Genomic DNA, 14,106 nt, shown 5'->3' with positions numbered 1-14,106 from the left:
ATGTTTCTGTTAGAGAAACATTTGCACCAAAATACAACAAGAAAACACTGTCTTTGAAATAAATATAAGCAAAATGCACTCCTAGTTCGAATAATACCAATTGTTTCTCAGGGTGACATCTGTAAAGGAACATTTGCAGGGCTCCTCCGTGATAAAACTCACGCATTTGTGATGTGCTTTCATTCATATAGGCAACGACACGTACAGTATACATGCTAAAACGTGTCTGACTTTTGGACTTATTTTTCCATGTAAATGCATACAACTTGAATGGGAGTTAATTTACCGCATGATACCACAGGATCACAGACTAAAAGATTTCAGCGAAATTTTACGTGAAAAAAGGTCCATTGCCAATATTGAGATGTATGAACCCAGCTATCAAAAATATCTTCTAAGAACATTTTGACAATGTTCCCATTGACTTATAGAAACGTTATTTCTGGATGTTCTCAGAAAATTCAAAACATTTTTTACGCCATCTTTGTTTCCTTTAGAATTCAACCAATCAGATGACTCTCTTTGAAAATCCGGAAGTGTTTCCAGTTAAGTGTGCCATATGCTTCAGACAATCAGCCAACGGTCCGGTGGGTAAGCTCCACCCATTGCCTCTCAAGTTTTTCGCTTTTCGAATCTCCCAATCGCCTGGATTCCTATTGGAATGACTGGATTTCACTAATGAAATTTCACAGAGCAATGGTAAATGTGACCACACCTTAACATCAGTAAATGCTGAAATTTACCCATAAAACAATTATCCGAATCAGCATATGCCATAATTGATTACATTGTGCATGCACGTCGTCTTTGGTAAACACGCACTACCTTCTAGATGAGATACAACTGCTGGGAATAGTGTGCTGCAGGCATTGTATTAAAAGGTCACACACTCTCTCACACACAAACACCAGCACAAGACTCAATTAGTGTAATGCACTGGCTGGAGCAGAGGTGTTCATTCAGGTAAAAATGAGGTGTCTTACTCTCTCTGAAGTATTTACAGGCTCTCGGAGCCTCGAGAATGAAGGATGGACTTTGGAGAGAGGAGATGCTGCGCTGGCTATAGTCCAACTCAATCGCACTCTTACATTTGCTTCCCCTCCTTCCTCTTAAAGGATTAGTTCTCCCAAAAAGGAACATTCTGTCATCATTTACTCACCCTCATGTCATTACAAACCCATATGACTATATTTCTTCTGTAGAACAGAAGAGGAAACATTTAGTGGAAAAAAAGAAGCTTTTTGAATAAATTACAATGAATGGCAGTGCAAGCTTTAAAAAAAATACAAATGCATCATAATAGTCTAACATAACAATCTTCTGAAGCCATAAGATACCTAAGATTCATTATTCACTCATAATCTACTCCTTCACTGAGCTGTTCGGTCTTAATGGTTCATTCAGGACTGAACTGTTTCTCGAGTTCAAATAGCCGACATCATTCAGTAGGTTGAAAGCCAGAACTGAATCAGATGTGAACGAATCATTCAGACCTGTTTTGGGAACTGAATCAACTGAAAGGTTCAAAAGAGCGATTCGTTCACTAATTCACAAGAACAATAACTATAACGATTGCTATATTATCATCCACACCAGCGGGCGATATTGTTCTGTTTATTCTAAACGCATGCTGTCGTTTGTCGCTTTAAATGCTCAAGCTCTTTAAATCAGGTTGGATAATGATTAGCTGTCAATGTTTTATCAATCATCAGCTGGAAAAAAAATCATTCTGAAAGTGTTTCCCAGTATCATAACTTCCCGTTACTGTTGTGGTTTGGATTCTGCAATTCTTTTATATTTAGATTTTTAGAACTAGAACTTTATTTTCGAACTATACATTTATCGTTATAGTTATCGTTATTGGTATGAACGGGCCTTAATTCTGTTAAGAAACTACCAGTTATTGTCATTTTGGATGTTGGCATCCCCCTTCGTCATTCACTTTCTTTATAGAAAATGAATTTTGAAAGAAAGAAAGTTGTATATGTGTTTGATATGATGACATTGTTTTCTTGGGTTAACAAGTCCTTTAAAGGGATAGTTCACCCAAAAATGAAAATTCATCTCAGGTTGTTCCAAACCTGTATGAATTTCTTTCTTATGCTGAACACAAAAAGAAGATATTTTGAAGAAAGATGGCAGTAACAAGCCATCAAGTTGGTTCACAATGATCGCGAAATGTGCTGCAAGTGCCACTGATGGGCGTGCAGAAGTTCTCAGCGGATTTGTTTTGTGTTGTGTTGTGTTGCATTACCATTCAAAAGTGGCGAGAGTCCCCAGTGTCTAACGTGGTTTTTAAGTGTGGCAGTCCTGAGGGAGCTGCGATGTCTGATCTGAGATGGGTTGATTTAGCGCTAAGCTGATAAAGAACGATAAAGCCTATAGGGAATGATAAGTACACTTGCTTCTTGTTGACGTAAGACTGAGGTCATTTTTAATCTCATTTTATTCTATTATCAGCTTTGATAGTGAGAGCTGAAATGACAAAGAGAGGGGCAAAAACTGATGTAGGCGATTGAATGCAGAGTTCATTTTTATTTAAACATTCATTTGACTATTTTCCTTCTTATTTGCAGTTATTTGTTTTCTTATTTGTTTTCACTGAGCTGCAAAAACCAAAGCAATTATAATATGATTAAAAAAACACTATTGCTGAATCCTTAAATCAACATTCACCATTTAACAAAGACAATTAAAATAATATTTAATGTAATTTAAATGACTATATGCAACATATTTATTAATTTTAATACATTTAAGCAATTTCACAAAAGCATAAAGCTAACTATAACAGCACATTTGCAAATGCGATATTGCTTTTATACATGAGTTCAATAAGCGAGAATATTAAGCAACTTACATTTTAGTGATAGAATTGGCAGGTACTTTATCTATTTTTGCTTCACCAATGAAAATAGTTGAATACAAAGCCACAGGAAATGAGGAACTCACTCAAAGTTGATCCGTTCCTGAATGATTCAGTGTTTTGAATTAATCATTTGAGTGAATGATTTAATGACACACTCATAAACAGTCATGTGTCGCCACCTACTGGCGAATGAAATATAATTATATATATATATATATATATATATATATATATATATTTGCATTTGATTTAGCAGATGTTTTTATCAAAAACACCTTACAAATCAGAGTAACATAAAAAAATGCTTCCATAACAAATCTCAACGGATTAGCATACTACTAGATTGAATAAAAACCTACTTCACATTCTAGGCCAACACACAGCCATGTCATATGGTCTGACATGACTTGCCCCGCTGGGGTCAGCCATTCATGCCAGATAAACAATTTTTGCAGCAGACAGACATTAAGGAACAAAACACACTCCACAGTGTCCAATCCTAGGATCTGGCCCTCCACATTCAAACGCAGCACAAAAAAATAAAAAAATAAAAACAGAGCTCATTAATAGACACTACACCAGTATAGCTCCCACTGTTTATATGCTCTGCATAGCGAGAGAGTGGGAGAGCCGTAGGGTTAAAAACGCCAGTGTGTTGGCAGTACGGACACAGTTGACAGGCTGCAGCTCTACAGAAGGAAGAGATATGGTGCATGTCCGCAGGCATGGGTCAGTCTGATGGAGGAAGCACAGATGATATCTTCTCTCTGTTCATCAGCTGTGTTCACTCCAGCAGAGCACGCTGGAGTGTGTAGCTACGCCTTTCGCTACGCCTTTCGCACCCACTGCACGCTGATGGTGCCGATAGAGTGGATTTTTGAAAGAAATGTACTGCTAAACCCTTCTGCTTAAAGGAACAGTTCACCCAAAATGTTTGTGGACTAAAAAGATTAAAATAAATAAATAAAATAAAAAGATATTTTTAATAATTTGGTCTGTTTGGACCAGAACACAAGTCAAGGGCAATCCAAAGGGGGAATCCAACCGTCTCCATTGACTTTGCATTGCGAGAAGCTGCCTCCTTGTCATTTCTGACTTAAAACAAAAAACAAAACAATGTCTAAAAGCTGCTATGTGACAAGGTGTAAAGCAAACAAGCTAAAAAATAAAAATAAATTATAAGCTGTCGACCCCAAAAAAATAGCGTTTAAGGACACAAAAGTGGATACAGGCTGGAACGAATGGGTAAATTGTGGGATCCTGACACTCAGTATGCACTAAAAATACACTACGTGTGCAGTAAACATTTTGTCACTGGTAAGTAAAATACCCACATGTCAGTATTATATATTATATTTCTGTAAGCTAAGCTATCCCTGTCGCTGATTACGTTCCCCTCCAGTGGGCGTAGTTCTCAGAGTAATACGTTGCGTCGTGCACGTTTTAGCGAAGTTTTAGCAAAGTCCACTTTTACAGTTCTTCATTGTAAAAGTAGGATTCAGGACATTTTCAGAAACAAATAATGTTTACTTCTTTTCAATGCAATTACAATGTACAGGAAATAAAGCTTCCAAGCTTGAAAAATGACAGAAACATCAAGTGAGTGAGTGGATTTTATTGATTCATGAACAAATAAACTGCTTTTGTGAACTAGACTGATGATTGTTTGAAAATGACTATTCATTCACATTTCAGACACCTGCCATGAACTGTCATTTAACCATATAACACTCGTCCAGGCCGTTTAAATGGACGGCTTGTGTATTTCAAACGTTCTGAACCCATCTGAGGTGCTTCACATCCATTATAGATAATAAATATACCATAATTTTTCGAAAGCACTTATGATAAATACTGTGCTTTTCAGTAAAGATAATCCAGTGTCCATTTAGCAGGTTCCTCAGTATACCGACATGGCACTTTAAAGCAGTTTACTGCAAAAAAAAAAAGCTTTTTTGCCGGCTATGCAAACTTGGTAGACTTTAGAGAACTTGATACATTATAAATTGAGCGCACTAGCATTATTTTTGAGTGGGAGGCTCCATTAGAGGCTTATGGTTCTTGTTTGTCTGAAGTTAATGCTTGTTGGATTTCCACAGCATATTTTCATTTTCGCTGTAAGTTTCTAAATCCAACTGTGTGAGCAGAGGTGATTAATGAGATGATTATTATGGGATGAAATGAACTCTTTCTTGTATTCAGAACATAAATCAAAGACAAATGGCCCAGAATTTAAGGAGACACATACATTCAAGCACTCAAACAGTCTAAAAAATCTTTAACTTTTTAGGCTTGAATCATAGTGTTTAATTTTTTTTCTGAATTTAATCTTGGAACAACATTCCTGTCAAAGAAATAAAAGTAGCAATTGTCTGTAACCCCAACAGAATCCACTGAAGTCAGCATTAAAACCATTTACAATTCATTTTACTTTTGTAACATGTCGTATTTCCAAGTGAAACTGGATGTTCATCAAGAAAAAAATGTAGAACGGGAGTTGATTTTTTTCTTCCGGAAATAGTTTTAATCATGAAAACTAAGGGTTATACACCAGAATGGAGCAAGTTGAGTAAGTGGAGAAAGTCAAATCAAGTTATTATATTTTAATGAAAATAATTTTGTTATATTATACATTACATTGTCATGATTATTATCATATTTTGGGATTTTAAAACAATTTCTTAAAGTCCCCTGTGGTGAAAATCAATATTTTAATGTTGTTTATATGTCTATTTGTATCATGCTTTAAGATAAACCATGTGCAAATTCATGAGTGAACACCATTGCTGAGTATTTTCTCCTTAAAACTGCAGTGAACCAAAGACAATCGCAAAGCGCGGTTTGAAATCGACGGTGTTTCGGACGTCACAAACTACCTTGTAACCAATCGAGTGGATCTCTGAGCTGGTGCAAGTGAGTGGAGGCGGGGCTAATTGCATATTCATAAAGCCGCGTATACTGAATGAGGCAAGGGTGTAGTAGAGTTACATTCAAGCTATTTTAAGGCATGAAGAATTTTTTTTTTCAAGGAAAAAAACATTTAAATATGTCATTTTGGTGATCAAAGATGAGTTTAAAAGGAAAAAAATGATTGACTATTGGGGGACTAAAACAACGTAAAATAAAACTAAGTAAATTGGGTCCATTTTTATTTAATGTTGACTTTACCTCTAAAATCACAGGGAAATATTTGTAAACTTTTTCAATCCCAACTTCAATGTTATTATGCAAATGAGAACTCTAAGAAGCACATTTTTTAGATGATTAACCCAAACTGCACTAATTAATTCAGAGCGAATCACTAATCCAAAATAAATTCTCATGAAAATCAAAAGTTAGAAGTTCTCAGTCCCATTTATGCAAGCAATTATGTAGTCAACACATGACCTTAATCACTGAAATTAAACATTAGCATTCACACTCTTACCATCCCCAACGCCTTGACTTTGAATGCAGTATTTATTTCCAAATTTAATAACAGCATTCACATAAAACTGACCCAAACCGGCGTTACACATCACATTAAAACAACGACACGTAAATGCATGAACGCCGTCTCCCTTGTCCCACCTATTAGAGTCAATTAGATCCCACAATGCAGAAGGGCTCCTGTTCACTGCTCATTAATAATGCACACAGCAAAAAAAGAGAAAAGAATGTACCTATCACATCAACGGGCTGCTGTCTGTGTGTTTAATTAATAGGACTTGCTAAGAGCCATTAAGTACCCCTGTAATGGGCATTATGAGTTTCCTCTGGCCCCCCAGATAGGTCACTAAATAGAAAGCACCTTCCATTTTGGAGTGTGTTATGACCTGGTGGTGTTCACGCTCGATAAATTGTGCCAGAACTAGTCCCTCGGGTTGTTTAATGTTAAAACTACAGGGTTAAAGGGAGGAAACACAGCTACATGTCTACAAAAAAAAAGGCAATATCAGGAAGACCTAAGAGAAAGTTATACTATAGTGTATGTAAATTTATATGTAATATTTAAATATGTTAATATAAAATAAATTCTTAGAACTGTAATATTTTTTTTATTATTTTTTTTTTTTGACCTACCAAATGTGGTTATTTGCAGTCATTCGTAAAACCACTAGGAAGTGTAAAACTGAGGTGAAAATTCACTCTGCAATCTGTGTTTGCCACCCACTTGTCTTGGCCTCCATCTAAACCAACGGCGTATGAGGCGAGCGGCGGTTGGGCCTTTTTGTGCAATAAAAACAGGTATTAAACACTCCAACTGCTGTTTTTTGCAAGTGGCTCTATTCGCTTTAACTGTTGACTTGACGGCTCAAGGCACTGAGAGCTCTTTCTATCATCTTTACCTCCCCGTTGAGTGACAGCGCAGCATGACTCCTAAAAAAGATGGGGAACTCTGGTTGAATACTTTTTCAGAATGCCCAGGTGCTGGTTGTCAATCTTTTAAGTATTTTAGACAGTTATACATACAAATTTCACTTTACAAGGAAAAGAATCCTATACTTTTCTGAAAAGACCAGCTTAAGAATGGATATTAAATCTGGCTTTTGCAGGTTTCGTGAAAGGATGTGTTTTTCCAAACAGGGTTGTGCGCCCATTCAGTTCCAAAATTTGAATTGAAGTAGTGAATACAATACAGAATTTTTATTTAAATTTGAATGTGAGGAAGTAGAATAAGAATAAAATTACTGTAATTTTTAACTAGAAAAGCAAATTATATACGATGGATGGATAGATAGAGAAGTTTTTTAAATTAAGTATTCAGTGGAGACCATGGTCACTTTACACAATGATGTAGGGGTCTTCTTAGAGAACTACCACTGGTCAGCAGGTTGCCTGAAGCACTGCATGGGTCGACCTCATGGGCAGCAAAGCCTGCTGACTTACCATTCAGACACATCACAATCACTTTCTTACAGGCCAAGTGCTAGAGACGATCACCCACTGCTCCTGGTAGGTGGTACCCAGCGGGGAAATGCTGTTGTTGTTTCAATCTTTACTAACAAATTCCCATCCTTCAGTCTTTTTTTCATTGAGGTCCTCTCTTTTTCCTTATAACTGCATAAGGGGATTTCTGTAAGGCTCTAGCCTAAGGAAATTCACTGAAATGCCAGCAGGTTTTTTTTTTTCCTGACTGTTCTTTTCTCTTGGTGTTCTCATCGTCGTAGTTACTTTTATCCAAAGTGGTTTCACAATGAAACTTTGTTTTGTTCATAATTAACAAAATAAGTCAATGCATCATCAATTCTTCTTCCAAAACGCATTTTTGTCTTACCCTGATTCACTATGGTAAGCCTATTATAAGTGTTTATATTTTAGACCTGAAGGGATGGTTTTTGTAGCCAGGAAATCCAGACCTAAATCTGAAAGATTAAGGGTCTGGCATTGAGTAATGAAAATCATCCAGCTCGAGGGGCGACACCAAGCATGCATTTGAAAATCTCACTCCACGCAGTTGGATAACACTACAACCAATCACAACAAGCCCCATACGCTTAGCTACCAGCGGAGCTAACTGGTAGATTAGACTCTTGCCGTATCCGGTCGGCAAAACTACAAAAGCGTCCTTCTTGCAAAGGAAGGATTCCAGCGCCGTCTTCTGTTCCTCTTTTAGATAAAAAGCCAAGTCTAACTCGTTCATTGTAGCAGCCAAAGCCGTTTCAAACAACTGGTGTTCATCCAGAGCCATCTTGCAATGTTTACTAATGACTTCGACGTCACAGCGCTGTCGTCATCTGTTTAGCTCGCCTCTGGCCCGCCTATATCAGATAACCCGATGTGATTGGTGCAGCTCGGATACAAGTGCATTTTTAATGAGCATCATTACTCGACGCCAGAGTAAACTCGCTGAGCAAATTCAACTTGTGCTCTCGTGAGAACTCTGGATTTCCAGGGCATGGTTTTTGCAGGAAATTGCATACATACGTCACTCGCCTGTGCGTGTGCATCTCGTCATATTTGTAAATAGAGAAAACTTGATGTTTGTATGGTGTGGCATAGGTTAGTTGTTACAACGAGTGAGAACGGTTGACATGGATCACGCTAAATCTAAAACCTCCAGGGAATCACCCGTTTTAAAAAAAAGATATATCTTGTAATAAAACAAGAATCAACATTGGCTTTTTTGGAGATGGTGAAAACTAAGGGATTTAAAATGTAAAAGCGACACAGAGATGGTATTTTTACTACTCAACAGATGAGTAAGGTATGTTATTGAACAGATAAATTGCTATATGTAGCTCTCTAACAGAGTACATTGTAAAACATTATCTATTGTGAAGGGTCATTTCATTATGGTTGTTGTAGCGCTGTGCTGAAATGTATGGGAATTATAAAGGAAGTACTGTGTCTATTAATGGGAAAAGCCACATTGATGTCTTCAGCTAGTCAGCTTGAGATCCTTTCCATCTAAACACAGGTGCAGAAAACCATATTTATCCGCACAGTCATGCAGATCCAAAGCACAAACAAAACAATGTTCTTCCGCAAAATGCATGCAGTTAACTGCTAGAGGGTCAAACGTTACATAGTGTACCTTTTAAGTTGCATACAAAGTACACATTTGATCAATTCATGCATTCTCTGGGGATCGAACCCATGAGCTTGGCATTTCTGCAGTAGCATTATGCTCAGGGGTGCACATAACTGGTGCTCACGTGTGGTAAAAATAAACGACGCGCAGCAGAAAACATGGAAGGAAGCGCTTTTGAGTACCAACATTTTGGCCCAAAATGTTGGTACTCAAAAGCGCTTCCTTCCATGTTTTCTGCTGCGCGTCGTTTATTTTTTACCACACGTGAGCACCAGTTATGTGCACCCCTGATTATGCTGTACTGTTTGAGCTACAGAATTGTTTACAGCCATGGGGAAGAGGTCTTAAGGCCCAAACAGTACAGCAACAGTACAGCAGTGTGGAAAGGAGCAGTTGGAAAGGACAATGATAATACTTTGGAGAGATAAAGGAAATACAGTATTATTTATATGCCAGCTACTAAATTCGCCAACCTCCATGAGGTGTAATCTCCAGACCAATTCAGCTGCTAGTCATTGATAGTAACCATTACAAAGACGTGTTTTCATTGGTTTATTGGGGAAGGTTTGACCAGGACAATGACAGAGTTCCTTCAAAAGTGGCAAAAGGACAGAAATAAGGCTTTTTTTATAGCATTTTATTTTTAACAGGCTCTTACTGGCCTACGTTACACTAACGTACGTTACACTACGTTACACTTGTTTTTTTTATATACTGTATATTACACTCTGACATTCAAAAGTTCTTGGTCGTTTAGATTTTTGTAATGTTTTTGACAGAAGTCTCTTATGCCCACCAATGCTAATAATACTCCTAATAATATTGTGAAATATTATTACTGTATATTTTACAATACACATTAAAATATCATGTATAGCTACATTTCCAGCAGCCATTACTCTTGTCTTCTTTCACATTATCCTTTAGAACTCATTCTAAGAAACATATCTTATTATTATCAATGTTGAAAACAGATGTGCTGTGTTGAAAAGAACAGAATTTATTTGAAAGATCATTTTTTTGTTTAATTTTCATCAGTTTAAAGGGGCTACATGTAAACTTCAGAGTGGTTGACTGAAATGAAAACAGTGTCTGCATGAAGCAAAGAGGGCATGATCTTGGTCGTGTACCTCCAGGGCTAATGTGCCAGTGGAGGTAAATGGGAATGCTAATGGACAGCTCCTGTCTCCAGGTATATTAGACATCCTCGGGGTGATTCTTTCCTTCATTGCCCACAGCCCAACAGTCTGTCCGGAACCACTAAAAAGAAATGAAATAAAACAACAGACATGCAACAAACTCAAGACAAATATAATAATAACAACAGTGTTGACAACATACTAATCCCTAATAGCCAAAGGCTGTGCATTAGTTTTCCATTTTAGAAATCTAAAGTTGGGCTTTAAGATCCCAATAATGGAAGCAGAATAAATAAAACCATTGAAACACCCAAAGACAGAGACAGTCTGCACAAAGAACACATCAATTATCTATTACGTGTGTGTTAAAGACTCGCCACAATTGCCTCCCTGCACTATAGATTTCTCCAAAATGCAATGGGATGGGTAACCTTAGGAGCCAAACAGTATTTTATCTGCTGACCCATCAGTAACACATTTTTAATGGAATTATGCCGCATCCTTTGCTATTAATTCCTACCCGGGCTGAGTTATCCTGCTCGACTAATGTCTTTTTACCACTAAATTCCCTGAGCATCAGCACCTTGGGCCTAATCAGCCCATTATCTTGTTCTTCTGATGACTTCACTGGATACTTTGAGGGCCCTCGGGCTGCTTTTCCAGGGTGCCAGTGGTTTCAAATGTTCCTGGGCTTAGCATTCCGTGCATTTGTGGTTGTTTTATGGCTTTTCTCTGAGACTGAGGCTCCATGGGAGATGTTTTGGGAGGTGGCTTCGGAGCGCTACTGTCTGGGTGCTAATGTTCCTGTGTGGGCAGTTACAAAATTGCCATGTTTCCCCTGTCACAGAAACAATTAGGGCCGTATTTATGGCGGGTGAATGGGGTGGGTTTGTAATGGACCGCTTCTGTAGAGGAAGCTCTGTATAAATCACCCGGTTGTCCAGGAGTCGCTCTGCTCTTCAATAAACCAAGTTCAAAGCCGCTACACCAAATGCTAAAATGGTTATTGTAAATTAGAGTTATGAGATTTTGATATCCATCTTGCAAATGCATTAAAATTAATTGTAACGTGGCTGTCAGGGTCAAAGAGATGTATTAATGCATGATCCTGTATTCACAGGAAAGCTTCCTTAATGCTTTCAAACTGCCCTGTGGGTTTGTATTTCATGCACACTGCAAAGTTTAATTAGTAAAAATTACATTTAAATTAGAGTGTGTTTATATATAGCCTATAGAAAAAAAGTTATGGAAACTAACTAAAACACAGGACGTGTGCAAAACAGATACATTACCCAAATAATCCCTTACAGTGAAATTATATTTAAATAACTAACAAGTAACATTTTTCTTTGTGAATATATTTTCAATTTTTTTTTTTTATGCTAAGCCAAATTTTCAGCATCATTACTCCAGTCTTCAGTGTCACATGATCCTTCAGAAATAATTCTTCTTCTTCATTTCTTATTATTGAAAACAGCTGTGCTGCTTAATTTTATTGTGGAAATGTGGAAACCATGATACTGTCACTTTTGAGCAATTTAATGCATCCTTGCTGAAATTTCTTTTTTATTATTGAATCTTTCTGACCCCAAACTTTTGAGTGCATGTGTATAAAAAAATAGTGGGTTTGATTTTGCAACTAAAACTTTAATTTGCCAACTAAAATGATATGCCATTTTAAAATGACTGGAATTATTGAATTTTATCATGAAATATTGACTCAATTTAAAGTATTGTTTTACTGTAATAAAAATACAAAATCTGTGACTAAAACAAATTAATTTAATTAATTAACACCGCAGTTCAAAGCTAATTTAATTTGTAATTGAGTTTTTTTTTTTATTGATTACTTTTAAACTGGTTACTCTACAATAAATAAACTCATTAACTAACATTAATTAACAATGAGCAAAACAGTATTTATTGATCTTTGTTAAGGTTATTTAATGAAAATAGCTCAGGTTCATTAAATAGAAACATACATAATATATTAAATGTTGAAATTAAGGTTACATGCTTTAGAAGTATTTTTCATTGTTATTTCATGTTAACAAATGTAATTAACTAATGTTAACAAATAAAAACAACCTATTGCAAAGTGTTAAACTCTATTCTGTCACAATATACCAGTCTTTGCTGTGAAAGGTTAGCAGTCAGGCTGCATGGCCTTGAGAGGAAAGTCAAATTGCCAAAATGAAGGCATTTCTGTGCATGCTGCTGATGAAGAAAAACTTCCCTTACTGCTTCATGCTATTTGATAAATAACACCTTGATCTTTGTCATAAAGATGACACTGGCCGGTGTGTTGCCAGGTAACACAGCTTCCAGAGTTGATTTAATAACTGTGAATGGTGAGCGTGAACGTTCATTGGTGGAAATAAACCAAGAAAGTAGCAGTCTGCTTTCGGTGAAGTTATTTCGTTTTGATTGAAATACCAAGCGCTAACTATTTGTAACTATTAAATAAATAAAAACAAGATTAAAAATGCCACAAATTTGAATCTATGTACAGCATTTATTTATTTATTTTCCTGAAACGACATGATGTAGATTATGGCGAGCAATCGAAAATTAATTTCCTCCTCCTACAAATTATAATTAGCAGATTGGAATGAGAATATTTCATGCAAATTATGAACAAAAGCGTCAACCGATGTCAAACAAGCACAAGCTGAGCCTGGTTCCCTCGGCGCAATGCCTGTTAAATAATTCTCACAAATATTTAGCTTGTTTATTTGTTAATTCTGCTTCGCCAAATGATTTTGTGTCTGCGTATATGCATCCAGCTGCAATGGAAATCATTCTGTTCCATATTAATAGAGTGAAGAGGAGAGCAGAGAGCCCTTCTTATCTTATGGTGCCCCCCTTAAACATAATCACCACACACACACACACACACACATATTTCATCAGCTATGTAATCTACTTTCAATTTCACCAGCACACTCACTTACAGCCTGACATCACACGCACACACACACACACAAACAACAAGTGTGTGCTGTTTTCCAGTCATGTACTACAGCCGCAATATCATCTCCTTAGCAAACCCGATCTCTCCATCCAGGTGAAAAGGGAAGGAAAAATAACCAGCACATCTTTTCCCCATCTCGATGCAGGTTAGACTGCTTCAGACCAGTAATGAGATCACATCTGTCTGTGCTGTAGATCAGCTGGACCATATTTTAGGCCGTTCCGAATGCGTTTTGCAAGCTGGTGTCAGAGCTGCTGTTTCTTTTCCGATCCATCTTGCTCATTTGCGCAGTGTGTCAGAAGGTAAAGAGGAACAGGCCTGCAGTTTGTCAGTCACAACAACCATAATGACTTGTACTAACTGTACATCTACACTTTTTTTGGTACAGTAAGGTAAATTCATATATTCATATAATTAAATTGAAATGTTATAAATCTATTATAATATATATATATATATATATATTAACAATAAATTATATAAAAGTATTGATTGTTAGCTGATGATACTTAATGCATTAAATAATGCAACTACAATTTATATTAGATAATTATATAAATGATATACATATTCTATTTTTTTTAACATTTCAATTAAATTATATGTACAA

This window comes from Squalius cephalus (assembly GCF_949319135.1).
Source record: "Squalius cephalus genome assembly, chromosome: 23".
Classification (NCBI taxonomy): Eukaryota; Metazoa; Chordata; class Actinopteri; order Cypriniformes; family Leuciscidae; genus Squalius; species Squalius cephalus.
This window is presented reverse-complemented; position numbering follows the sequence as displayed.